The sequence below is a fragment of the Nicotiana tabacum genome, chromosome 18 (genome assembly GCF_000715075.1).
Source record: "Nicotiana tabacum cultivar K326 chromosome 18, ASM71507v2, whole genome shotgun sequence".
Lineage (NCBI taxonomy): Eukaryota > Viridiplantae > Streptophyta > Magnoliopsida > Solanales > Solanaceae > Nicotiana > Nicotiana tabacum.
Genome location: NC_134097.1, coordinates 34,937,216 through 34,965,106, shown reverse-complemented (window position 1 = coordinate 34,965,106; position 27,891 = coordinate 34,937,216). Strand labels below are relative to the sequence as shown.

Sequence of the window (27,891 nt, the reverse complement as noted above, 5' to 3'; positions counted from 1 at the left end):
AATCCTAAACCATTTACATGCTGAAATTAACCAATAGTATCTAGCTAAACAATATTCCTACAAGTTCCGAAACGGTTTATTCGTTTAATGAGCTAACTGTTGAATGTTTAAAAATAGTCTAAATCAGCTAACATGCTTTTTGAGACATGATAATCATCCAACAATAACGAACTAACTGGACAGAGTTACTACACCGTTTATTTATTTTTTAGCAATACATAGACAATTCGTCCACTAAGCTACTATCAGATGTTCCATTATATATATTAAACAACTACATCATTCTGATATTAGGAAGCTAAATAATGTACATATACAAATAAAATTCAGAATATAACTAAGATAAATTCAGAACTTCAACTCTTCATTTCATATTCATGCTTCATGTTTCAGTTTACAGTAACCACCGTGTCAGTTGTGTACCTGGTATTGAAAGCAAAAGAAAAGGAAGATCAGCAGGAATGCAGTAGCATACAACAACAACAACACCCAGCAACAGATTTTAAAAATCGAGCAGAAATCCAGCAATAACCAATGAAGTAGTAGCAAATAACCAACCAAACTCAAGGAACAAACCAAATGAAAATCCAGAAACACCAACAACAATCAACGGGCAGAAACAAAGTGAATCTTTTTTTTTTTAAATTGAAAAACCAGTTAATGTTTAACCCTTAAATCCTGACCCCTCTGTACATCCAGTGTATGCAGATTGTATATCGGGTGTATACTACTCTCTCTTTCGACTCTCCTTCGAAATGGTTTCTCAATATTCAGCCAATCCTCTATCCCCTTTCAATATTTTTCGGAATTCTTCTCTCTATTATTTTGGAAGTCTTAATATTTTTGGAATTCCCTCTCTTTTCAATATCCCCCCCTTCTCTTTTGTGTCCATCCCCTCTATTTAATACCAACTTTCAGCATTTTAAAAATTAAATCTCACGATCTTCTACCCATCCCCCTTTTATTTCCCACTACCTAATGTTTTGTCCCCCACTATATTAAACAATGTATTAACACATCACTTATTGCCCCACTACCGCATGTTTTGTCCCCCACTATATTAAACAATGTATTAACACATCACTTATTGCCCCACTACCGCATGTTTTGTCCCCCACTATATTAAACAATATAAAAATTCCCCACCATTAGGTCTTGTCCCCCACTACATATTATTTTAATATTATTTAAATAATAGTGGGCGAAGCACTCAAAATAAATAATTGCTCAAATTTTCAATTCCAAAAATACCCCTCTGAAATTAGTAAAATTACCGTTCAACCCCCATCAGCTATAACCAATTCACCTAAATCAATTAACCAAAATATAGCAACTATAACCAATTTTTAATCAAATTCAATCAAAAAATTCAAACTAAATGATGAACAACAAAGAAATAACTGGAATTATTTTGACGAAACAATATCTTTTAACAACAAACCTACTTTCAGATTCAACAACAATAACAAACAAATTTATTCAAATTCGAATTAAACATAAACGGAACAACTAAACAGATTCAAATCACTAAACTCAATAATCAATGGCACCTCAAACTAAATCTAACAATTTTACAAACAAGGTAAATGATTCAATTGACTAATACATTTCTATATTAAAACTAAACAAGAACAAATGAATAAAAACAAACTGAAGAAATAATCAAAGTACAAGAATAAATGAATAAAAACAAACTGAAGAAATAATCAAAGTGAAAATAATGAACAAGAAAAGAATCAAACTTATACTAATTTCGGATCCGAAAATATCAAACAAAATACGGACAGAAATGAAACTTAAACCAACTAACCGGATTGGAACAACGACGAACTCGAACGAAAACAAATCTGCCCGGAAACAATTATCGCACCAAAATAACTCGACGACAAAGACAACCAACGAAGAAGCAGCTGACGTAGCAGTGGCGTGCTACTAGCTGGACGAAGCAGCAGCAGCGACGCTGCTGGAGCAGCCATGGACGACGGGCAGCAGCAGTGATGACACAGTAGGGTCATTTGGTCGAAGACGATGAAGAAGCAGCAAGGTGATGGGCTGGCTTGGTGGAGCTGGGTCTCGACGAAGGTTTTCCGGCAACGTGACGACGACGAAGAAGGTGAAGCCTGGCAGCTCGCGCGATGGCTGCTAGAGCTTGACGAAGAACAAAAGGCAGCAGCCATGGCAGATTGGGGTTCGAGGGGTGTTGATGACGAGGGCTATGTATGTGTGTACGTGTTGTGTATGTGTTGTTGTTGTGTGTGTGTGTGTGTGTTGCTGTGTGTGTGTGTGTGTTGCTGTGGGGGGCAGCCATGGTTGGCTAAGGTTTGGAGTTTGGAGAAGAAGAGAGGGGGGAAGCGGGTAGTGTTTGTTAGGTTTAGGGTTAGGAAAATGCAAGAAAAATGAAGAAAGGGGTTGGGTCTTTGGGGTTATGGACTGGGTCGAGTCGACCCGGTGGAATTTTATTTGATTTGGGTCAGTGTTGATTTGAATTAGAAAGTGGCCCAATCCGATTTTCCTTATATTTTTTTGCTCTCTTTTCTTTTACTTATTAATAAAACTAAAATGCTAAAATTAAATTATAAAAACCAAAATTATCTTAAAATACTTAATTAACTCCTAATAATAATTATCACACAATTAAATATCGATTAACGATAAAATCACACAATTTGGACATTAAATGCTAAAAATGCAACGTACATTATTTTTATGATTTTTTCATTTTGTAAAACAAACTATATTAAATATCAAATGCAAATGCGACATATTTTTATATTTTTTTTATTAATTTAACACATTAACACGCACAGGCAAAAATTCAAATAATTATAAAAAAAATGTCACGAAAATTCCAAAAATTGCGCACAAAGAAACTTGTTTTATTTTGAATTTTTTTTTGTTTTTGTGGGAGTAATTCTCATACAGGGCAAAAATCACGTGCTTACAGCTGCCCCTCTTTGTCCGAAGACACGAAGAGTTTTTGTGCAAAAATAAAGTGAGTGATTTTCTGCCCATCTGAGTACTCCGTGTGAAGCATTTTTTGAAAAAAATTTAACCGAACCTTTGCTTCAAAGGTTTCCTACATATCCCTAGCTAAAAGGGAATCAGGTTAATGTAGTTCGGGAAGTTTTGGTAGCTGGGACTACCATGGGACTGAAATGTTACTGCTGTTGCATGCTATTTTTACTGCTTGCTGATCTCCTTATTACACCATGCTAAAAGAAAACAAGAAGCTAGACTAGACCATAGTCTATGAATTACAAAATCTTATCTAGATCATGCTCTTGTGTCTCTTGTTGCTTTGATGTATCGGTGACTCCTCTGGTATTTCTTTACTTCCGATTTGTCTTGTATTCTCCCTTGACTGCCGATCTCGAACTGCTTATTTCCTTTTCGCATTATTTTTCCATTGAGTCTTGGACTTCCTTCCTCTGCTGGGGATTCTTGTTGTTTCCCACTGGGGATTCCGGTTGGATTCTTCTGCTTTACTGACTTGAAATGTATTCCTCTATTATATGGGCGGGCTCCCAACTTCAACCAACAACTTTGAAAAATAAATCGTCATTCTGTTCTTCAGGGGGGGCTCCTGACCTCAACCACTTTTAAAAAATAAATCGCCATTCTTTTCTTCAGGGGGGGATCCTGACCTCAAAAGCTTTTAAAATAAAACGCCATTTTGTTCTTCAGGGGGGCTCCTGACCATAACCACAACTTTGAAAATAAATCGTCTTTCCTTTCTTCACGCGGGCTCCTGACCTCATTAACAACTTTGAAAATAAATTGTCATTCCTCTCTTCAGGCGGGCTCCTGACCTCATAAACAACTTTGAAAATAAATCGCCTTTCCTCTCTTCAGGCGGGCTCCTGACCTCAAAAACAAATTTGAAAATAAATCGCCTTTCCTCTCTTCAGGCGGTCTCCTGACCTCATCAACAACTTTTAAAATAAATCGACTTTCTTCTCTTCAGTCGGGCTCCTGACCTCATCAACAACTTTGAGAATAAATTGCCATTCCTCTCTTCAAGTGGGCTCCTGACCTCAAAAACAATTTTGAAAATAAATCGACATTCCTCTCTTCAGGCGGGCTCCTGACCTCAATAATGATTTTCAAAATAAATTGTCATTCCTCTCTTCAGGCGGGCTCCTGACCTCAATAATGACTTTGAAAATAAATTGCCATGCCTCTCTTCAGGCGGGCTCAGGAGCCCTCAACCACAACTTTGAAAATAAATTTCCATTCATCTCTTCAGGCGGGCTCCTGACCTCATCAACAATTTTGAAAATAAATCGCCATTCCTCTCTTCAGGAGGGCTCCTGACCTCATCAACAACTTTGAAAATAAATTGCCATTGGAATATGTTTTGGCAATGTTCATACAAGCAGGACCACTCGGGTCGAAATAAATTAAACGTCCTTTGGAGAAAGGATTAAATTCAATATCCTGTTCGAGGGCGGATAGACCCAGAATATCCTATTCGAGGGCGGATGAACCCAAAATATCCTATTCGGGGGCGGATGAACCCAAAATATCCTATTCGAGGGCGGACGAACCCAAAATATCCTATTCGAGGGCGGACGAACCCAAAATATCCTATTCGAGGGCGGACGAACCCAAAATATCCTATTCGAGGGCGGACGAACCCAAAATATCCTATTCGAGGGCGGACGAACCCAAAATATCCTATTCGAGGGCGGACGAACCCAAAATATCCTATTCGAGGGCGGACGAACCCAAAATATCCTATTCGAGGGCGGACGAACCCAAAATATCCTATTCGAGGGCGGACGAACCCAAAATATCCTATTCGAGGGCGGACGAACCCAAAATATCCTATTCGAGGGCGGACGAACCCAAAATATCCTATTCGAGGGCGGACGAACCCAAAATATCCTATTCGAGGGCGGACGAACCCAAAATATCCTATTCGAGGGCGGACGAACCCAAAATATCCTATTCGAGGGCGGACGAACCCAAAATATCCTATTCGAGGGCGGACGAACCCAAAATATCCTATTCGAGGGCGGACGAACCCAAAATATCCTATTCGAGGGCGGACGAACCCAAAATATCCTATTCGAGGGCGGACGAACCCAAAATATCCTATTCGAGGGCGGACGAACCCAAAATATCCTATTCGAGGGCGGACGAACCCAAAATATCCTATTCGAGGGCGGACGAACCCAAAATATCCTATTCGAGGGCGGACGAACCCAAAATATCCTATTCGAGGGCGGACGAACCCAAAATATCCTTTTCGAGGGCGGATAGACCCATCTTCAAAACTTGAAATTGTCTTACCTCCAACTCTTTTTCTTAAAATCGTGCTGTCTTGATATCCCTTAAAACTTGAATTGATTTCCTCGTTCCTCCGGGAAAATTTTCGACAATGGCAGAAAATTTTCTGCCCCAGTTTTGGTGCTTTTCCTTGTGGCATGTTTTTCACCGTTAATAAGATTTCCTTTTCCTGCTTCAAATCAAAGAAAATTTGTTAGTTTTAAAACATGGTGAGTGGTCGTGCCACTCCTGCTGGGGATGGTTTTTCCCTTTCTCCCTTCCCCGCTCTGTGTTTCATTACGCTATCAAAACTTGTTGGGGATTATTTTGCTAGGGATGAATTTTCCTTTTCTTCCTTCCCCACTCTGTATTGTCCGACTCTCTCGGAACTTGGTCGAAAATCTGTTGGGGGTGCTCCTACATCTCGATGATCTGCTGGGGCCCTCTTGGAATTAGGTCCACAATTTTCTCAACCATTGTTTTCCTGTTTTTCTCCAACTTCCCCTAGAAATTTGGTCCTCTTAGGATCTAGACCCATTCATCATTTGGTCTTGCGACCAACTTCTTTTCGCTTTATCGCCTTATCTTTGGCCTGTCCTATTCGCATTTTGCTTTGCATCATTTTGGCAACTGGTAGTAAGCTCTGAAAATCCTTTTCAAAAACAAACTGCTGGGGAGGTAAAGTCTTTAAACCAAGAAATGAAAAAGTGATGATCTCAAAAAATAGAAAAAGAAGAAGTCTTTCTGAACAAATGCTGGGGGAAAGGAAAGAAAAGAACTTATCCGAATGATATAACTGATCCCAACGATCATGTCGCACATTCCGGATTAATCAACCCAGTCTATTTGTATCAATCAACCTTTCAGACGGCCTCATGTTGCTGGGGATAAACAGGCACTCAACTCTTTGCCAAATGCGGATCCTTCCCGCCAATCTTGTCTTGTCGCCTCATAGTGCCCTTCGAGGGGTTTTCACTAATAAGACTCTCTCGTTTCTCTCAACTCCCGTTGTCTTATGGTGCCTGTGAAGGTTTTCACCGATAAGACTCTCTCGTTTTATTTCTCTCATCTTTCGTCGCCTTATGATGTCTGTGAAGGTTTCACCGATAAGACTCTCTCATTTTATTTTATTTTTCAGCTGGGGATTGGAGTGCTGTCGATATGTCTCTCTCTACTGGGGATTCTTTCAGCTATCAATTCATTTCCAGCTCATGATCCCCATGTCTGCTTGGGATCAGAGTGTTATTCCCGACTTCCATTTGTATGACTTGGCACTTCTCGGAGACTGATCGGGAGGTCTTTTTTCTTGGACATCAATATGTATTTTTGGGTATGGCTAAAAGGAAAAGGGGTATTAAAAAAAAGCTCAAAAATAATTTTGATGGGTAAAACATTATAACTCTTGGAATCAAACTTTCTTTCCCAAAATTATAAACACAACTTCTGCCCCAGTTTTCTTGCTTGGGGATTTTTATTTTTTTGTTACACTATGACCGAGCCGTGAGGCGCCTACGTATCCTTCTTTGAGGAATCAGGTCAAACGTAGTTCCCAATTCCTTTGTTTTTTTTTTCTTGTGACTTTTCTTTTGTCTTTATTATCATTTTTTTTCTTTTTCTTTCATTTTCATTACTGATTCCAAAAAGAGGGATATGAAAGAATAAATAAGGCTCAAAAGGGGAAGCAAAGGATAAAGTGTTTGGATAAAAAAAAGAATTGCCTCTGTCACTTCATTCTCCGATAAATGCTAAGTACAAACAAACAACAATTACAATTACAAGAAATCATACATAATATCTCTTAATTGCGTCAGAATTGATAGCCATGTCGATGCATTTCCCTTCGATATCTGTTAAACATAAAGCGCCATTGGGCTTGCTTTGTTCAGATTGCGATAATCAACACACACCCTGATTTTTCCATCTTTTTTGGCCCTGGCACCACATTAGCCAACCAATCAGGATATAAAGCGACCCGAATAACCTTAGCATTCAGCTATTTGGTTACTTCTTCCTTAATCTTCACACTCATGTCGGTTTTGAACTTCCTCAATTTTGCTCGACAGGAGGAAATGCCGGGTCAGTGGGCAATTTGTGAACCACTAGATTGGTGCTTAAACCCGGCATGTCGTCGTATGACTATGCAAAATGTTTTTGAATTCAATAAGTGCTTTGATTAGTTCTTCCCTGATGTTTGGTTCAATGTGGACGCTTATCTTAGCTTCCCTGATATCATCCGCATCCCCTAGATTGACGACTTCCGTGTCATTTGAGTTGGTTTTTTTCAAATTGGCTCAACTCTTTGTTAATTTCTTCGAAGGCTTCATCCTCATCGTATTCCGACTCATCATCACAATCTTGTACTATAAGTTCGAAATCAGATTGATTTTTTAGACTAGGTTGAAGATCCGTCGTGCATGCCATGTCATTAAAACCAGTATAAAGAGAACTGTTCAGAAGAGAAAAAGAAGAAGAAAAATTAAAACAAAATAAGGAATGAAGAAAAAAACTTTCACTTATTAAAATACGGGATAGCAAGGTTTCACACTTTGGCGAGCACAAAAAGAAATCTGGATTACAACCTTGGAATAATCCAGACAACAAGAAAGAAAATCAAAGTCCACTACCAAGACTCCCTTCGGATAGGAAGATGAGTAGCCATTCAATTGTTGATTTTTGCTTTCAGCCCCACAAACTGCACATCTGCCTTGCTGGACCCTTCCCCCATCACCATAACTGGTTTGTCATCTACCTTTCCCTACTGTACCACTACCTTTCCACTGGTCGACTTTTCGATTGGACTGGTACGAATCATCATTATCGTTTGTGAGGGTGTTTTAGGTTTCCCTCCTTCGTGCACTAATTCGATTATGTGGGCCTCATGGTGCACTGGCAACGAGTTTTGATTGATGTTGGGTGCCTCTGGTGTTTGAACCTCAATCTTGTTGGTGTCAATAAGATTTTGCACTGCATGTTTCAACTTCCAACACTTCTCGGTATCATGTTCAGGAGCCCCGAACAATACTCACAACTTACCAAGTGGTCCATATTTTTGGGAAGGGGATTTGGCAATCTGGGCTCAACAGGACTCAACAAGCCTAACTGCCTTAATTTGTGGAACACGGCAGTATAGGTTTCTCCCAACTCAGTGAATGTTCTCTATATTCTTTCATTTCTGAAAGCCTGATTTTCCCGGAAACCTGCCCCTGGAGGGTTCCTGTAGGCCCTTGGTGGCGGATAGGTGTTTTGTGGAGGTGGGTATGTATTTTGTGGAGGTGGATATGTGTTTTGGGGAGCCAACGCGCGCCATTGCGGGCGGGCCGGAGGCTGAGTGTATGTCTGGACTTGGTGTATGGAGAAGTGTGGTTCTTGTGGCAGGAAGTAGGGTTGTGGAGGGTAATTTGGAGTGTGAGGGTAGTTTAGGTAATGGGGTCTAGGTAGGTAGCGAGGGGAAGGACCTCTCGATCTAGACCAATTGCCTGCCTCTATTGTCGCGACCTCTTCTCTCTTTTTCTTTCCAAGCGCAACTCCCGTGCCGCTTTGAATGGCTTGAGTCGTTGCCTTGATTGCCGAGTAACTCAGGATCTTATTGGACTTAAGTCCCTCTTCTATCATAACTCCCATTTTCATTACTTCATTGAAGGATTTGCCAACTGACGTCACCAAGTGACCAAAGTACGTTGGCTCTAGAATTTGCAGAAAATAGTCCATTATTTCGTTTTCCCTCATTGGAGGATCAACTCTGGCTGCCTATTCTCTCCACCGGAACCAAAATTCCCGGAAGCTTTCCCCGGGCTTCTTCTCAAACTTTAGCAATGTGAGACGGTCAGGGACTATCTCAAGGTTGTATTGGAAGTGTCCTGCGAAAGCCTGTGCCAGATCATCCCAGGTGTACCACCTGCTCGGATCTTGTCTTGTATACCACTCCAGTGCTGACCCACTTAGGCTTTGGCCAAAGTAAGCTATCAACAGCTCGTCTTTGCCACCAACTCCTCTCATCTTGCTAAAAAAACCCCGTAGATGTGCCATAGGATCGCCATTCCCTTCGTATAAATCGAACTTGGGCATCTTGAACCCTGCTGGCAATTGGACATCAGGGAAATGGCATAGATCCTTGTAGGCCACACTCACCTGGTGGCCTAACCCGTGCATGTTCCTGAAGGATTGCTCCAGGCATTTGACCTTTCGAATCACCTCCTCGTGTTTTGTATTCTTAACCGGTTTCTCAGCTTTCTCTGGGATCCCAAATTTGGGTGTATATGTGTATGGCTCAGGAGCTTTAAAAGTGGGTTCAGGAGGAAAATATTGGGTGTCGCGAACTTGGAACAGTGGTTCACTAGACGATCTTTGTAATGTGGCTGGAGGAGGTGCCACAAAGACAGGAACATTTGGTGGTGGGGGGTTCTGATTGGGTGGCGGAGCTTGAGGATCATAGGCATCTCTCCCCTGATAGTAGTGGTAGCTTGGGAAGCTTGTTGAAGGGCCGGGGGAAGGGTATTCCGGCGTGTGTCCCGGTGGGGGAGTAGGAGTGACAGGTGGTTCGGGCCCCTTTTGCACCTTAGCCATGGCTAGCTACATTTCATTTATTTCCAATCTCATTTTTTCCATATTGGCCATCGCCTCCTTCAGCATCTGATGTGCCGTCTTTTCCGACTCAACACTATTTTCTGAGCCAGTCATACTTCCTGGTATAGGCCCTTTTTATCTTATTTGATAATGGTATGGTGCCAGTACGTTTTAACAACTAACTGTTTGGAATTGGACAATCAACAAACTTGTTAGCGTTAGAGTTTTAACAAATATTGCAATTGCACGTTGGGGGATGCAATGTTCTTAGGCAGTTAACCATTTCTAACATGTTTTTGCTCCTATCACATGCATCTTCCCGGCTTGTTTTATTTGTGCCTTTTTCAAGTGTTTTGGAAACCCTCCATTCCCTCTTTTTTTCTTTTTTTTCTTTTTCTCTCTCTCTTTTTTCTTTTCTTTTATTCACTTTTTTTTAGCGGTGGTTGAACCTTATGTAGATTGCCTACGTATCATGTCGCCGCATGAATCAGACCTTGCGTAGTTCGGATTAAATGAAAGGTAACAATAATGAAACATTTTTTTTTGGGAATTTTCAATTTTCATAATAAAACAAACTGGGTTTCAAAGGTTTAAAGATGACCTACAAACTCGAAAATCAAACAACCCGCATATTCTAATAAAAAGATTTACAAACTCAAAAACGAATGGCCGGCTTCCTTTCTCTGTTTGACAAATGCAACCAAACGGTTATTATTGCAAACATGGCCCCTTCCAAATTTCACATGAATTTGAGGCGTGGAGGATTATTTTATGACACTACAAACTAGTCCGTTCTTTTACGAAAATAGCCTTTCGACAACTGAAAGATACTCTAAGGCTATCTCGGCAAGAACGGTTTAATAAATCTCCAAAGCTGGAATGGCTTATTTTGACTAAAAATCTAAGCGGTATTTACTTGACCACTGACTCCTTTTTTTTCTTCAAATTAAAATAAAAAGGCCAGGTTTTGCAAAGACAGCCTTTCGACACCTTGGCGGCGAAGATTTTAAGGCTGTGTGGGTCAATTGGCCAAAATCTAAAATAATGACCCAAAGGTGGCTGTTTATGCAAAGTCAGCCTTCCGGTGCCTCTTTCGAGAATATTCGGCTATTTTTGGCAAAAACAGCACCACCGACTTATTTATGACTCTTTTTCTTGTTTTTTTTCTTTTCAAAAATAGAAAACCAAATATTTGCAAACACGGCCCTTCAGCGCCTCGGGGACGAAGATTCTAAGGCTGTGTGGGTCAACGGTCGAAAAACTAAAAAAATGACCTAAGGTGGCCGTTTATGCAAAGTTAGCCTTCCGACGTCCCTTTCGGGAACATCGCAGATTTTGTCAAGGATCGTATTATCTGCCGATTCGGAGTTCCTGAGTCCATTGTTACTGACAATTTCGCCAACCTCAATAGTGATCTGAGGAAAGCTATATGTGAAACTTTCAAAATCAAGCACAAGAATTCCACCGCCTACAGACCTCAGATGAATGGAGCCGTAGAAGCCGCCAACAAAAACATTAAGAAGATACTGAGGAAGATGGTAGAGAATCACAAGCAGTGGAATGAGAAGTTACCCTTTGCTCTGTTAGGGTACCGCACCATAGTTCGCTCGTCCACCGGGGCAACCCCTTACATGCTGGTTTATGGTACCGAGGCTGTCATCTCAGCCGAGGTGGAAATTCCTTCTTTGAAAATCATACAAGAAGTTGAACTCAGCGATGCAGAGTGGATAATGAGCCGCTATGAACAATTGGCCCTTATAGATGGAAAGAGGATGAACACAGTACGTCATGGCCAACTTTACTAGAACAGAATGTCTAGAGCTTTCAACAAAAGAGTCAAACCAAGACAGTTTGCACCAGGGCAGCTGGTATTGAAGAAAATCTTCCCGCATCAAGATGAAGCCAAAGGGAAATTCTCTCCCAACTGGCAAGGTCCGTACATGGTTCACAAGGTCCTGACAGGAGGAGCACTCATACTTGCAGAAATGGATGGAGAAATCTGGCCAAAACTAATCAATTCAGACGCAGTCAAGAGATACTATGCCTAGATTATTTCACATTTCTTTTCTGATGTAATTGAACTACGCTTGACCTGATTCCGGTTTACGAGGGGACGCGTAGGCAGCCTTATGGGTTACGGTCATATCATAATAAAATTTTCATTTCCCCTAAAATCAGAAACTGGGGAAGAATTTTGAGGAGGGTCCTCAAAATTCCGGAGCAAGTCCAGCCATCGCCGACATGCGTCAGAAAAGTCAGTAATTAGTCAAGAACTGGGGCAGAATTTTGAGAAGGATTCTCAAAATTCCGAAGAAGATTCGACATGCGTCAGAAAAGTCAGTAATTAGTCAAGAATTGGGGCAGAATTTTGAGAAGGATTCTCAAAATTCCGAAGAAGATTCAGCAGGTTCCGCCATCTGCAAACAGTTAAAAATCATCTACCAAACTGGGGCAAAATTTTGAGGTTCCATAAGAGAGCTGCAATGCCTTTGAAATGTGTCATAGTCGTTGGTTCATCAAAAATTACTTGATATATCAATACGCTTCCAAAACAATTCTATTTTTATCAATGATTGCATATTTTTCAAAAATTCTATTTCTATAACAGTCAAGCGCTACCTAGGGAAACTCAAAGGGGGCTTTCAGAGCGGAGCAGAGCAAGGCCGGCAGACGAAGTAAGAACCAACCTCCCCTCATAAAACTTATGATTTTTCTCTGAACACAAACACATTTAACGTAACGGTGGCATTCACAAAACATGTATACACAAAACAAATTAACCATCCATCCGGCCATCAGACACTGAACATATCTCCAGCTAAGACATACACTACCCTTATCTGTTATTCGGTCTTTACATGGGACTAATCCCTGTCCCCCACATTTGCATGGGACTAATCCTTGTCCTCCATATTTGTATAAGTCTAATCCTGGACTTCACATTTGCATGGGACTAATCCCTGTCCCCCATATTTGCATGAGTCTAATCCTGGGCTCCATATTTGCATGAGTCTAATTCCTGACTCCATATTTTGCATAAGGCTAACCCTTGCCTCCCATTTGCATGAGTCTAATCTCTGACTCCATGTTTGCATGAGTCTAATCCTTGACTCCATACTTGCATGAGTCTAATCCTGGGCTCCATATCTGCATGAGTCTAATCCCTCACTCCATATTTGCATAAGGCTAACCTTTGCCTCCCATTTGCATGAGTCTAATCTCTGACTCTATGCTTGCATGAGTCTAATCTTTGACTCCATATCTGCATGAGTCTAATCCCTGACTCCATATTTGTATAAGGCTAACCCTTGCCTCCCATTTTCATGAGTCTAATCTCTGACTCCACATTTTTGACACATTTTTTTTGTTGCTATTTTTACAAAAGGGGAGGTTGGACCCGATGAGGGTTGCCTAGGTATCTCACCCCCTGTGAGAATCAAACCGGTGTAGTTCGCCAACATAAACTAAACTTGTAAACAAGACTCCTTTCTTTTATTTTTCAAATAAATCAAACCAAAAAAAACAATTTTTTTTTTCCATTTTTCAAAATTTCGGCAGGGTTTCGACACTACTTGGACATTGGTTTTATTTTTCTAAAAATGAGTAGTTATCTCCCTACACTGCTATTTTTTTTTTCCACAATTTTTCAAAAATTCCCGATTTCAGAAGCCGGTCAGCATGCAGATCTGAAGCAAATAAATGTGCAATACAAACAAAATGCAGCAGGATGGTCTTTTTTCATTTCAGGTTGCTTGTCCTAGACGGACCCAACCCCTGTGTTGAGTCCCCTAAGTCAAATGCAACATGATGCAAATAAACGTTCCTACTAGGGATCCGGCATGAAGTCAAGTTATTCTAGGTTCAACCTGGGTATATGTTCTAGACAGTGTACCCGAGCGGACAACTCGAGTTGAGGAAGGAGCTCCTTTCCGGGAACCAAAAGGCCAGCCGGCTTAGAAACTTTTCGAGCCTCTTTTATTTAGGGTATGACACTAACAGAATAGGGAGTCTCAACCAGTAAGCACATCCCCGGAGGTAAGAAAAGAAGGTTTCGGCACAGTTTATATGTACAGTTCAAATAATATCAAAGCAGTAAAAGGCATCATTTTGCACATTTAGGCCAAAACATGTAATAAGATCAGATAATAATAAAGCCAAATATAACAATTCATTCAAGCTAGAATTCTGAACCCTTAACCAGAGATTCTGGGTTCGTTCCCCAGTAGAGTCACCAGAGCTCTCACACCTCCTTTTTCGCCCGCGCCGCCCGCAAGGGGCGCGGAAGGGAGTTTTTTCCAATTAAAGGACAATCGAAATGGAATTTATTTATTTATTTCAGAGTCGCCACTTGGGAGATTTATGGTGTTCCAAGTCACCGGTTGAATCCCAAATCGAGGAAAATATTAACTCTGTTTAACAGACTGCGCACCAGAAATCCGGATAAGGAATTCTGTTAACCCGGGAGAAGGTGTTAGGCATTCCCGAGTTCCGTGGTTTTAGAACGGTCGCTCAACTATTATATTCGGCTTGGTTATCTGATATAATACATGTTGAACATATGTGCGAATTTTGACTTTTAACCGCTTTTATGTGCGGAGCACTCAAAATAAATAATTGCTCAAATTTTCAATTCCAAAAATACCCCTCTAAAATTAGTAAAATTACCGTTCAACCCCCATCAACTATAACCAATTCACCTAAATCAATTAACCAAAATATAGCAACTATAACCAATTTTTAATCAAATTCAATCAAAAAATTCAAACTAAATGATGAACAACAAAGAAACAACCGGAATTATTTTGACTAAACAATATTTTTTAACAACAAACCTACTTTCAGATTCAACAACAATAACAAACAAATTTATTCAAATTCGAATTTAACTTAAACGGAACAACTAAACAAATTCAAATCACTAAACTCAATAATCAATGGCACCTCAAACTAAATCTAACAATTTTACAAACAAGTTAAAGGATTCAATTGACTAATACATTTCTATATTAAAACTAAACAAGAATAAATGAATAAAAACAAACTGAAGAAATAATCAAAGTGAAAATAATGAACAAGAAAAGAATCAAACTTATACTAATTTTGGATCCGAAAATATCAAACAAAATACGGACAGAAATGAAACTTAAACCAACTAACCGGATTGGAATAACGACGAACTCGAACGGAAACAAATCTGCTCGAAAACAATTATCGCACCAAAATAACTCGACGACGAAGACGACCAACGAAGAAGCAGCTGAACGTAGCAGTGGCGTGCTACTGGCTGGACAGAGCAGCAGCAGCGACGCTGCTGGAGCAGCCATGGATGACGGGCAGCAGCAGTGATGACACAGTAAGGTCGTTTGGTCGAAGACGATAAAGAAGCAGCAAGGTGACGGGCTGGCTTGGTGGATCTGGGTCTCGACGAAGGTTTTCCGGCGACGTGACGACGACGAAGAAGGTGAAGCCTGGCAGCTCGCGCGATGGCTGCTAGAGCTTGACGAAGAAGAAAAGGCAGCAGCCATGGCGGATTGGGGTTCGAGGGGTGTTGATGACGAGGGCTGTGTATGTGTGTACGTGTTGTGTATGTGTTGTTGTGTGTGTGTGTTGCTGTGTGTGTGTGTGTGTTGCTGTGGGGGGCAGCCATGGTTGGCTAAGGTTTGGAGTTTGGAGAAGAAGAGAGGGGGGAGGCGGGTAGTGTTTGTTAGGTTTAGGGTTAGGAAAATGCAAGAAAAATGAAAAATGAAGAAAGGGGTTGGGTCTTTGGGGTTATGGACTGGGTCGAGTCGACCCGGTGGCATTTTATTTGATTTGGGTCATTGTTGATTTGAATTAGAAAGTGGCCCAATCCGATTTTCCTTATATTTTTTGCTCTCTTTTCTTTTACTTATTAATAAAACTAAAATGCTAAAATTAAATTATAAAAACCAAAATTATCTTAAAATACTTAATTAACTCCTAATAATAATTATCACACAATTAAATATCGATTAACGATAAAATCACACAATTTGGACATTAAATGCTAAAAATGCAACATACATTATTTTTATGATTTTTTCATTTTGTAAAACAAACTATATTAAATATCAAATGCAAATGCGACATATTTTTATATTTTTTTTATTAATTTAATACATTAACACGCACAGGAAAAAATACAAATAATTATCAAAAAAATGTCACGAAAATTCCAAAAATTGCACACAAAGGAAAATTGTTTTATTTTGAATTTTTTTTTGGGAGTAATTCTCATACAGGGCAAAAATCATATGCTTACACTCTCTATAGAGCTTATGACTCAATATTACTGGGTTTTGGGATTTGTGTGACTGTTGTATTCCGCTTTCGATTAATGTTTTAGCACTTTCAGCTTTCTTAATATTTAAGTCATTGTTTGATTCTGTTGATCTGTCTATGTGATAGTTTACCTAGTCCTAGAAATTAGGTACCATCACGATCCTCAAGGTGGGATTTTGGATTATGACAAGTTGGTATCAGAGCTCTAAGTTTATAAAATCTACGAGTCATAAGCAAGTCTAGTAGAGCCTTGCATATTAGTACGAAGACATCTGTACTTATCTTCTTGAGGCTAAAGAACTATTAGGAAATTCTACTTCTTTCATTCCTTGTTGTGCAAATTTGTTGATTTCGGAATCTGAGCCTTTGTCTTTCTATTATCTCAGAGATGGTGAGGACATGAGCTTCAGTTACTAATAATGTTGTCCCCAGTACCGGTGTTACTAGAGGGCATGGCAAAGGCTGAGGCAGACGAGGAAACACATGTTGCAGCAAAGGGCCATGCTAGAGCTGCAGTTGAGGAGCCACCAGTAGCTCCGGCTAGGGAGCATGAACTCGAGGCGCATGTCGCTACCCCTTTGCTTTAGGAGACTTTAGCAATTGATCCTAGTTACACAAGCTAATTCTCAGGCTAGCGGAAGAGCTTAGACTGTCGCTGCCCGTACTCAATAGCAACGGGCTCATGTTGATCAGGCTCTGGGTGCTATAGCGGTTTAGCCTGAGGTCAGGCCAGTAGCGTCAGAGGAGGAGCAGAAGAGGCTAGAGAGGTTCAAGAAGTATTTTCCTCCCTCTTTCAATGGTGCAACTTCTCAGGATGCACATATATTTTTGGACCAGTGTCACCATATTTTATGCACTATGGGCATAGTGGAGGTGAGTGGGTCGACCTTACCACTTTCTAATTGATGAAGTCAGCATATAGATGGTGGCAAGCTTACGAGGAGAGTAGGTTAGCTGGAGCAACGCCATTTACTTAGGATCAATTTACTGATCTATTTTTGAGGGAATTTATTCTATAGACCCACATGGATGTGTTGCATGCCGAGTTTGAGTAGTTGCGTCTGAGGACTATGACTGTGTCCTTGCATGCTATGAGGTTCAGTGAGCTATCTCTTCATGCACCTACTTTGGTTTCCATTGTTAGAGAGAGAGTCTACAGATTCATTGAGGGACTTAGGTATGGCCTTAGATTTGGCATGGCACAAGAGTTTGAGACTCATACTTCATTTTAGCAGTTTGTGAAGATCGCTGGGAGTTTGGAAAGTATCCGTGATCAAGAGAGAAAGGATAGGCACGCAAATAGGCCTCATAATTTTGGATGTTTTAGTGGTACCCGCTCAGCAGTATCAACTCTTCATGGCAGAGGCTTCATCAGTCTACTAGTTCAGTCTGCACTTCAGGTTACTCAGAGTGCTCTAGCTATTCAAGGACCCCAAAGTACTCATTTCGAACAGCCATCTTCCAGTGCATCTTATAGAGGGCGTCCTAGAGGGGGAGGCCAGGCCCGTAGGATTGAGGCTATTGTATCAAATGCTGTCATAAAACATATTTTTCTAGTTTGTTATAGAGATGCATCAATTTTGTTTGATCCAGGTTCCACTTATTCGTATGTGTCATCCTATTTTGCTTTATATTTGGATATGTCTCGTGATTCATTGTGTACTCATGTTTATGTGTCTACCTATTCCTGTTGGAGATTCTATTATGGTAGATCGTGTCTATTGTTCCAATTTGGTCAATATCGGGGGTTACAAGACTAGGGTGGACCTTTTGTTACTCAATAAGGTGGATTTTGATGTAATTTTGGATATTGATTGGTTGTCACCCTATCACGTTATTCTTAAATATCATGCTAAGACCATGACATTGGCTATATCGGGCTTGGAATGAAGAGGTTCATTGGGACATGATCCTAGTAGGGTGGTGTCTTTTTTGAAGGAACAACGGATGGTTAAGAAGGGGTGCTTAAAATATTTGGCCTTCTTTGAGGGATATTAGTGTTGATACTCCTATCGTTGAGTCAGTTCCGGTAGTGAGAGAGTTACCAGATGTATTTCCAACAGACCTACCGAGCATGCCATCCAATAGGGATATTGATTTTGGTATTAACTTGGTGTCGGTCACTTAGCCCATCTCTACTCCACCATATCGCATGGCACAAATGGAATTGAAGAAATTAAAGGAACAACTTCATGAGTTGCTTGATAAGGATTTCATCAGACCAAATATTTCACCTTGGGGTGCTCCAGTTCTATTTGTGAAGAAGAAAGATAACATAAGGATGTGTATTGAGTACATGCCAGCAGAACAAGGTTACAGTCAAGAACAAGTACCCACTACCACATATTGATTATTTGTTTAACCAGCTTCAGGGTGCTAGGGTATTCTCGAAGATTGACTTGAGATTGAGGAACCGTAAGTTGAAGATTCGGACTTCAGATATTCCAAAGTCGGCTTTCAGGACCCGCGATGACCATTATGAGTTTTTGATGATGGCTTTTGGGCTGACCAATGCCTCAGCAGCCTTTATACTCTTGATGAACAACATGTTCCAGACATATCTTGATTTTTTCATCATCGTGTTCATTGATGATATAGTGGTTCTCATAGCTGGGAGGATCATGAGCATCGCTTAAGGATCGTGCTCTAGACTTTGAGGGAGAAGAATCTATATGTCAAATTCCCCAAGTGCGAGTGTTGGCTTAATTAAGTGGTATTCTTGGGACACTTGGTGTCCAGTGAGGGGATTAAGGTGGATCCGAAGTAGGTGGAGGCAGTCAAGAGTTAGCACCGACCTTCTACCACTATTGAGATCTGAAGTTTTCTAGGCTAAGTTGGGTATTATTGCCAAATTGTGGAGGGTTTTTCATCTATCGCAGCTCCTTTGACTAGATTGACTCAGAAGGGTGCCCCATTTAGGTGGTCTAACGAGTGTAAGAAGAGCTTCAAAAGCTCAATACTGCCATTACTACAACTCTAGTTTTGGTTTTGCCTTCAGCATCGAGTTCTTATACAATTTATTTTTATGCTTCACGGATTGACAATGGGGTGTGTTGATGCAGTAGGATAGAGTGGTCGCATATTCTTTGCGTCAGTTGAATCCCCATGAGAAGAACTACCAGTGCATAATTTGGAGTTGGTAGCCATTATTCATGCATTGATGATTCGGAGCCACTATCTTTACGACGTGTCATGTGAGGTGGTCACATGTCATAGGAGTCTACAACACTTATTCAAGCAAAAGGATCAGAACCTGAGGCGACATAGGTGCTTAGAGCTGCTAAAGGACTATGGTATTACCATTCTTTATTATCTTGGAAAGGTGAATGTGGTGGACGATGCTTTAATTATGACTACCAACTCTTTAAAGTAGTTGGCTCGGATTTATCTTAGTGACACTATTTGTTTTCATAGTGTGCTGGTATCTATCATCTCAGATCGAGGCACGCGGTTCACATTATATTTTTGGAGAGTCGTGCTGCGTGAGTTAGGCACACAGATCGAGCTGAGTACATCATTTCATCCACAGATAGACAGGCAGTCCGAGCGCACTCTTCAAATTTTGGAGGACATGTTACGTGCGTGCGTTATTAATTTTGGGGGTTCATAGGATCATTTTCTACCACTATGAGAGTTCTCCTACAACAACAACTATAAGCCTAGCATCCAATAGCTCCATACGAGGTCTTATATGGGAGGCAATGTCATTCTCTAGTTAGTTAGTTTGAGCCTGGAGAGGCTAGGTTATTGGGCACTAATTTGGTTAGTGATGCTTTGGAGAAGGTGAAATTGATTCAGGATCGGCTTCATACAACGCAGTCCGAGCAGAAGATTTATGCTAATAGGAGGGCTCGTCATATGGCATTCACGGGGGGTGAGAGGGTTCTGCTCAGAGTTTCACCCATGAAGGGTGTGATGAGGTTTGGGAAGAAGGGGAAAGTTTAGCCCTCGATATATTAGTCCTTTTGAGTTTCTTGAGAGAATGGGTGAGGTGGCCTACAGATTTGCTTTGTGACCCAGTTTATAAAAATTTCACCTGGTATTCCATATTTCCATGCTCTAAAAGTATTATAGCGATGTATCACATGTGTTAGATTTCAGCTGGTACAATTGGACAATTATTTGACCTTTATTGAGGAGTCAGTGGATATTTTGGACAGGCAGGTCCGGAAGTTGAGGTCAAAAAACATTACATTGGTGAAGGTTTAATGGAGAGGTCAAGTCGAGGAGGCTACTTGAGAGACCGAGAATGATATGCGGAGGCATTATCTTATCTTTTTGGCACTTCAGGCATGTCTCTATACTCGTTCGAGGACGAACGCTTGTTTACGAAGGGGAGACAGTAAAGACCTAACCAGTCGTTTCATATATTTAAGTCTCGTATCCTTTTTTGAAGCTTCCCGTATGTAAATTTTTCATTTTATGACTTGCAAGGATGGTTGGTTTTGTTTTGGGGAGGTCTTGGATTGATTTGGATCAATTGGTTCTTATATGGAAGCTTAAGTTGGAAATATTGATCGAGGTTTGATATTTGTGAAAATGACCCTAAAATAGTGTTTTGATGGTTCCAATAGGTTTGTATGGTGATTTTGGACTTAGGCGTATGCCCGAAATTGGATTCGGAGGTTCCTAAGTTATTTTTATTTATTTATTCAAAAGTTGACAATTTGAAGGTTTAGAAATTTTCTAAATTTGACCATGGTTTGACTTTTTGGCTATCGGGTTTGGATTTTTGTTTCTCGACTTAGAACAGGTCTGTTTTTTCATTTGGAACTTGTCAGCAAAGTTCGGCGTCATTCCGAGTTGGTTAGATAAGAATAGGACGCTTGGTTGTGATTTTAGTGATTCTTGAGTTTTATTGTGAATTCTATGTGTTTTGGTGTCTGATTCATGGCTCAGGATGTTATTTTGGTATTTTTAAGGCGCGATCAAGTTCGTATAATATTTTTTTACTTGTGTGGATGTTTGGAGTGGAGTCTTGGTGGCTCAGGTGAGTTTTAGATGTGTTTCGGATTGGATTGGACTTGAATCACAGCTATTGGTGTATTGGTGCAGTATTTATTACAAATGCGAGCATCAGTTTGCATTTGCGAGAACCGCATTTGCAAAATTTATATCGCATTTTCGAAGGGGATATTGGGTTGGCAGGCTTCACATTTGCTCGAGTAACACACCTCCATCAAGTTCCTTGCTCGAGTTGCCCCTAATGTACTCCTCTCAAGTCATAACTAATCCGCCAATGTTACGAAATCTAGAAATTATAAAAACACATGACCATGTGACCTAATCATCAACCGTTGGCTCCCCACTTATCTTTAACCCACAATCACATAACCTAAGAACCCACAATAACTTCTCCTTCTCAGTTACCACGATCTCGCACAATTGCCCAGCTGAATTCTCGTAAGCTCATGTTGCATAAATAATGGCATAACCCGAATTGTCAGCCCCAATATACACTCAACTTCATGACGGTCGTGCCATCTTCCTCAGACGATCCAGGCCCACATTGCAGTATATGCCTCCTGTTGGATAGAAGGTAAAACTTTTCATGGGAACTTCATCAGAAATCATGCAACCCCTGATGTAACATAGGGGATAGTCCACCTGTGTAGCCTCATATCTATATATTCCAATGACATTTCCATGGTTATAACCACTATGAAATCAGCCAATCCTCCGAAGTCCACACTCGCCTACTAGCTGTAAGAGTTCGTCCATTCCATTTAACATCAACTTAAGGTGCAACAATATGTGTAAAACTCAAAGCCATATTGCATCCCAAAACGATATTCAAGCATTCACTTTCCTCTACATTCCAAGCAAACTCTTCTCATCACATTCGAACTTCCTAAGTATATAAACCACCTCAAGGATCATCTCCCTCGAACCATCAACACAAGGAACACCGATTCGACCCTAAAGTCGCAATACACTGTCATCTCCAATAAGGTACCACTTTGCAAAACCTAACCCCAAAGAAAACAAATTAAGACCATCATACCGACAAACCTTAATGTGTTCAAACGAGGACGATGACACCACAACACAAACAAGAATTCCACTATGTTCGGAGATATCAAATCTCGCTACTCCGTCAACCCAAGCTTGAACATCCATAGCTCAATTGACTCTCCTGTGCTAAAATTAAATACTGAATCTTCTAGTCACAAACCGAATAATCCTCCTTCTGAAGCATTCACTACCACAACACATAAGTAGAAAACCTACCATTTATACCAACACTGCGTGATAACAAATAGAAAATATCACAATACACCATGAATAGCCCTGAACTCGTGGGCAACACCAAAACTAGAATGAAACGACTGAACACCCCTCCACAAGGTGATGATAGTAGCCTACCCGCATACGTAGGGAAAAGTATCCTGCACCACATCTGTAGCATCTCCACAACTCGTCGGTGCCCAACTGATATCGATTGCTCGACATCGTGTACGCATGAGTAGGAAGGAACTGAAGACATAAGCTTCAACTGAAATTAAATTGCACGATAAGGAATAAAGAGAGGGAAGTTCTCGTAACCGCCTCAAAGCCTCTTGAATATATGTACATATATCTTTGTACCGATCCGTAAGACTCTACTAGACTTGCTCATGACTTGTAAGACCTAAGTGAACCTAGTGCTCTGATACCAAACTGTCACGACCTAGTACCCACAATAGACTGTGATGGAGCCCAAACGATACCATTAGGCAAGCAAACAATTTAATCAACATGATAATCGGCGGTTCATAAAACATTTTAAAACAATGGTAAAATAAATCAAGCAATATTTGATATGTTTTTATAAAAAATACAAACATTATCTGTTATGCCCCGTAGTATTACATTGATGTTATGCTCTGCAGTAATATATTACGATGATGTTACCCTTTGTAGTAATATATTATGATGATGTTATGCCTTGCAGTATTACATTACGATGATGTTACACTTCGCAGTATTAAGTTATGACAGTATTGCACCCAGCAGTATTACATTACGGTGATGTTACGCTTTGCAGTATCAAGTTACGACAGTGTTGCACCCGGCAGTATTACATTACGATGAGGTCACGCTTTGTAGTATTAAGTTACGACGGTGTTGCACCCTGTAATATTGTACGTTAAATTTGTCATAAGGTAATTGACATCGGTCCAAGTAAAAGATTATTTGGAGATTATAAGGATTATTGTATTTCACAAGTGATTAGTAAAGGTGAAAGGGAGAGCGAGTCAAAGAAAATGAATTTTCATCCAAGTTTGGCATGTTAGGATATAATACGGCTCGAGCTAAAATACTCGGTATTTATGGACTAGTACCATACAGGGTACAACATAACCATAATAGTAAGGTGTATAAGGTATGTGAAAAGTGGGTAATATTTCAAGTAAGTGGGAATAATTTACAATTTTGCGAGTAATTCATTAATTACCGGAAAACGGGACATTACTCAATTAATTGGAGATATATTTGGATAAGATTAATCCTCCCCCCCCAAAATGTGGAAGCCATATATGTGTAACCTAATGAATACTAATTTCACATGAAATGTGGCAATAATATGAAGGGATTAGTGGCCAACTAAGCTATCAAAGTGGGGCCCACTCACTTTAAAAAAAAGGACCATCTTCCAACACTATTAAAGAAAATTAACTATGTCCAACATAAAAGGTTACAATGTCCTTAAATATAAGACTTTGTACAAGTTTACAAGTCCAAAAATGTGAGTCTTTGAGAGTTTACAAAGTCCTAAATGTGAGAGTCTTTGAAAATCCAAAACGTGAGACTCTCTGGAATATTGCAATATCCAAACGTGAAGTTCTCTGAAATGCTACAAAGTCCAACATGAAATGCTAATTCAAAGAAAGCCCAGTACAAACTTTCTCAAGGATAACATACAGATTTATTTTTCTACTTCGATCCGCCGTTACGTGTTTTCGCAAAAGAGAATTAGTTCGTGTATGTTAAGGTCATCCCTTCTTTCTTTTGGTATGATCCATACGATATAAATAAAACGTGCAAATGCACAATTTCCATACATGACACTATTCATAAAAATATTGGAGATGCTTATATTATTGATTCCTCATGTGTCATATTATTCTATCGTTTGTTCATGGGTCTCAGAAAAATACGAAAGTTGAAAAGAGTTTATTTTATGATATTACTCAAAGGCAAAATGATCTTATGACATTCCAAAAGATTTTATTAACGTACTTTCATGCATTGCATTCATGTACATTAACTCGTGATCATATGACATTATATATATATATATATATATATATATATATATATATATATATATATATATATATATATATATATATATATATGTATGTATATATATATATATGTATATTATATGTATATGGGATATGGGAAAAGGTTATGGCGTTATATATGCACCACTACCTGATCAGCTGGTATACGTTGATGATTTTGCCCACAGTGGCCGATATGATATGATGGGATGCCCTTAGAGGCTGATGATGTTATGAAACATGTACCTATGCATGACATGACATTCATACGCATATGCATGACGCTAAAAGTATTTCATGATTTATAGAGTTATCCAGATTTACAGGTTGAGTCGATTACTCTATATTTCTTCCATGTCTGTTATGTACTTATTTATATGCCTTACATACTCGGTATATTTTTCATACTGACGTCCCTTTTCCCTGGGGATGCTGCGTTATATGTTGGCAGGTCCCGATAGACAGGTCGAGAGCCCTCCAAGTAGGCTATCAGCTCAGCGGAAGATGTTGGTGAGCTCCATTTTGCTTCGGAGTTGCTTGTTTGGTTGGCATGATTTAGACGTGTATTGTTTGGTATGGCGGGACTCTGTCCCGAACTTTATGACATTTATGTACTCTTAGAGGCTTGTAGACATATGTCGTGTACGTGAAAGATTATACGGCCTTATCGGCCTATGTTTTGAGTTATAAATGATCATGTTGGCTTATTAGGCCCGTATGTCACGCGTATATGATGATGTAATAAGAAAGATACATCACATTGGTACTCAGTTGAGTAAGGTACCGGGTGCCCATCGCGACCCATCAGTTTAGGTCGTGACAAAAGTGGTATCAGAGCAGTTCTGTCCTTGGGAGTCTACAAGCCATGTCTAGTAGAGTCTTGTTTATGGGTGTGTTGTGAACCGCATTATTAGCAGGAGGCTTCAGGGCATTTAGGATTGTCAGTCTTTCTTCTTACTCTAGATAGTGTGGTAGACCTCACTTATAATTATTTAAATTTCAAAATTCTTTTTTTATTCATAATAAGACGATACCTATATCCGGAAAGAAGGACTGGAAAGAGAGATAGTTGTGGAAGAGCTGAGTCAGAGAAATTAGATTTTTGTAAGATTCCTACGACAAGTAAATGTAAGATCCTTAGCAGATCATGGGTGTACTAAAATATGCAAGCTTCTGGATAAGAAGCCTTAAGGCAAGAATGTCTATCCATCTTTATGGTAAAAGACAATGAGAGATTAAGAAGATAAATACAAGTTTCAACAAGAAAAAGAAGCAAGACAAAGAAGGCTATCACACCTCCTTTTTACTACCCCCAGGATGGTATAAAGGAGCTTTTTCCAATTTAAGTGACAATCAAAACGGGATTTTTTATTAGATTCAGAGTCACCACTTGGGATAATTTATGGTGTCCCAAGTCACCGGTTTAGAATCCCGAATCGAGGAAATTTGACTCTGTATTAATGTCTGCGAAACACAGAAATCCGGGTAAGGAATTCTGTTAACCCGAGAGAAGGTGTTAGGCACTCCCGAGTTCTGTGGTTCTAGCACGATCGCTTTGATCATACTTGGCTAATTTAAGTTGTTTGATTACTGATTTTAGAACATATATGCATTTGCCTCTTTTAATTAGGAAATTATCTTGAAACAGGTCACGCGTACGTGCACCCATTTGTTTGGCGCGTCAAAAATCATGTCACACAAACGTGTCCACAATTAATAATGCTTTATTATTATTATTAAGAAAATTTAGTTGAAGTTGCGCGAACGCATACTCCGATTTTGTTTTTTAAAATCGTAATTATGTCACGCGAACGTGTCCACAATCAGGATGATAGATTTAATGCACGCCTAAAGCAAGCTACAATGTTTGTTTACTATATGGGTATTTTTGGTTTGGATCAATTTACCTGTTTCAAAACATATCTCATATCACAATCAGAATTAGTGTCTTGTTAATGTCCAAAAGATATTGAGCAAATAAAATCATTACTTCATTGAATTGATTATATTTTAAACATTTCTCTAAGAATAAATTTCCAAAATAATTCAAACCAAACAGGCCAAAAAACAGTACACTTTCTTACTTGCCCACATATTTTCCTAGCGAAAAGATTAATTTCTACAAATTATTCACTAATCAAATTTAGAATCTTCATCAAAACCAAAAAGGAATATCACAATACAAAAGCATAATATAGTAGAGACCAATAGTACATATTTATTAAAGAACTAAGAAAATAAAACAAGATTCCAAACAAAAACATATCCAAACAAACAAAACCAAAGAGTTCATTAATTTAAACATAACCATGGAATCAAACAATCCTTTAAATCTTTATTTGCACATTCAAAGGGAGCTCCAAGCGGATTTTGACATACCTAGTAGCAGCAAATAGATCTTAGATCTGAAAAAAAATAGCCACGGATGAAATAGAACCCTACACAATAGTCCTCCCTTCTGCTTTCAAACAAACCCAAGACCAAGCAATGAAATGAAAATCAGAGTCAAGGAAGATGACAGAAGCAATTTGCGACTTTTTTCCAGTTTTCTTAGATCTCGGAATTTCTTTCCAACTTTTCCTCATCAGTTTTTATGTGTATCTGCGTGCGTATTATGGATGAGAGATTGAAGGAATTTGTTTTGAGATGATGGATAGGAAAAGAAGAAAAGGCAAACTAGGGGGAAGGGTCTGTTCGTGAGCGAGGCATCGGAGTGGTGGTCAAGGTGGTCGACGGCTGGCTTGGTGGTGAAGAGGATGGGTGTCATTGGATATTGGAGATGGAGGAGAGCGTTCTGTTCTTGTTCTTTGCGGCTGATTTTAAGCTTTTTGCTACTAGTGTCTTTTCGCCGGATTTCGGCTGTGAGGCGATGACAGTAACGATGGAGAGGAGATGGATTTCAGGCGGGCTTAGTGGTTGTTGCTGCTGTGTTTTTGGAGAGGAGGGGTCATTGGAAGGTTGAAGAAGAAGCAGAACGGTGGGGGTGGGGGGGGGGGGGTATTCTCGTGTGTTCAAACGCTGAAGAAGCTGATGCTCATACTTGGGCATTTTTCGATCTTTGTTGAAGAAGAATCGATGTTCAGGTTCAGGGAGGGGATGGCAGTTTCTGATGTTGAACGGCGTTGATTCTTAGGGTCTAGGTCTGTGTAGGTCTAGGGATTTTTATACTGGTTTTAAGTTATATAGAAAGTTTTTTAGGTTAAGGGGGTATGGGTTTGGTATTATTGGGCCTTGAAATTGGGCCAAAGACTACAAAAACTACAAAATTCATAAAGACGGGATAAACCAACCCAAAACTAATTTCTCCTTCTAAAATTATATACAATTTATAATATAAAAATATAGAACTAATTCTAATTGATTAAACTAAACTATATTAAAACTATTTTTGTGTTTTCAAGATTATATAAAAATAAAAAAATAAGGTACTATTTTGTATATTTTTTATTTAAATTTATGAAAGATACGTAAACTAAAATATTTTTGT

At 39.6% G+C, this 27,891-nt stretch overlaps 1 long non-coding RNA gene across 1 annotated transcript; it reads right to left on the bottom strand.

The window, feature by feature from the left end:
- Positions 1 to 176: 176 nt before the first annotated feature.
- LOC142172890 (uncharacterized) lies at positions 177 to 27,670 on the bottom strand. The gene is made up of 2 exons (XR_012702007.1): positions 26,784 to 27,670; positions 177 to 423 (listed from the first exon to the last, which is right to left on the bottom strand). It is a non-coding gene; the product is annotated as an uncharacterized LOC142172890 (long non-coding RNA).
- Between the last annotated feature and the right edge of the window lie 221 nt (positions 27,671 to 27,891).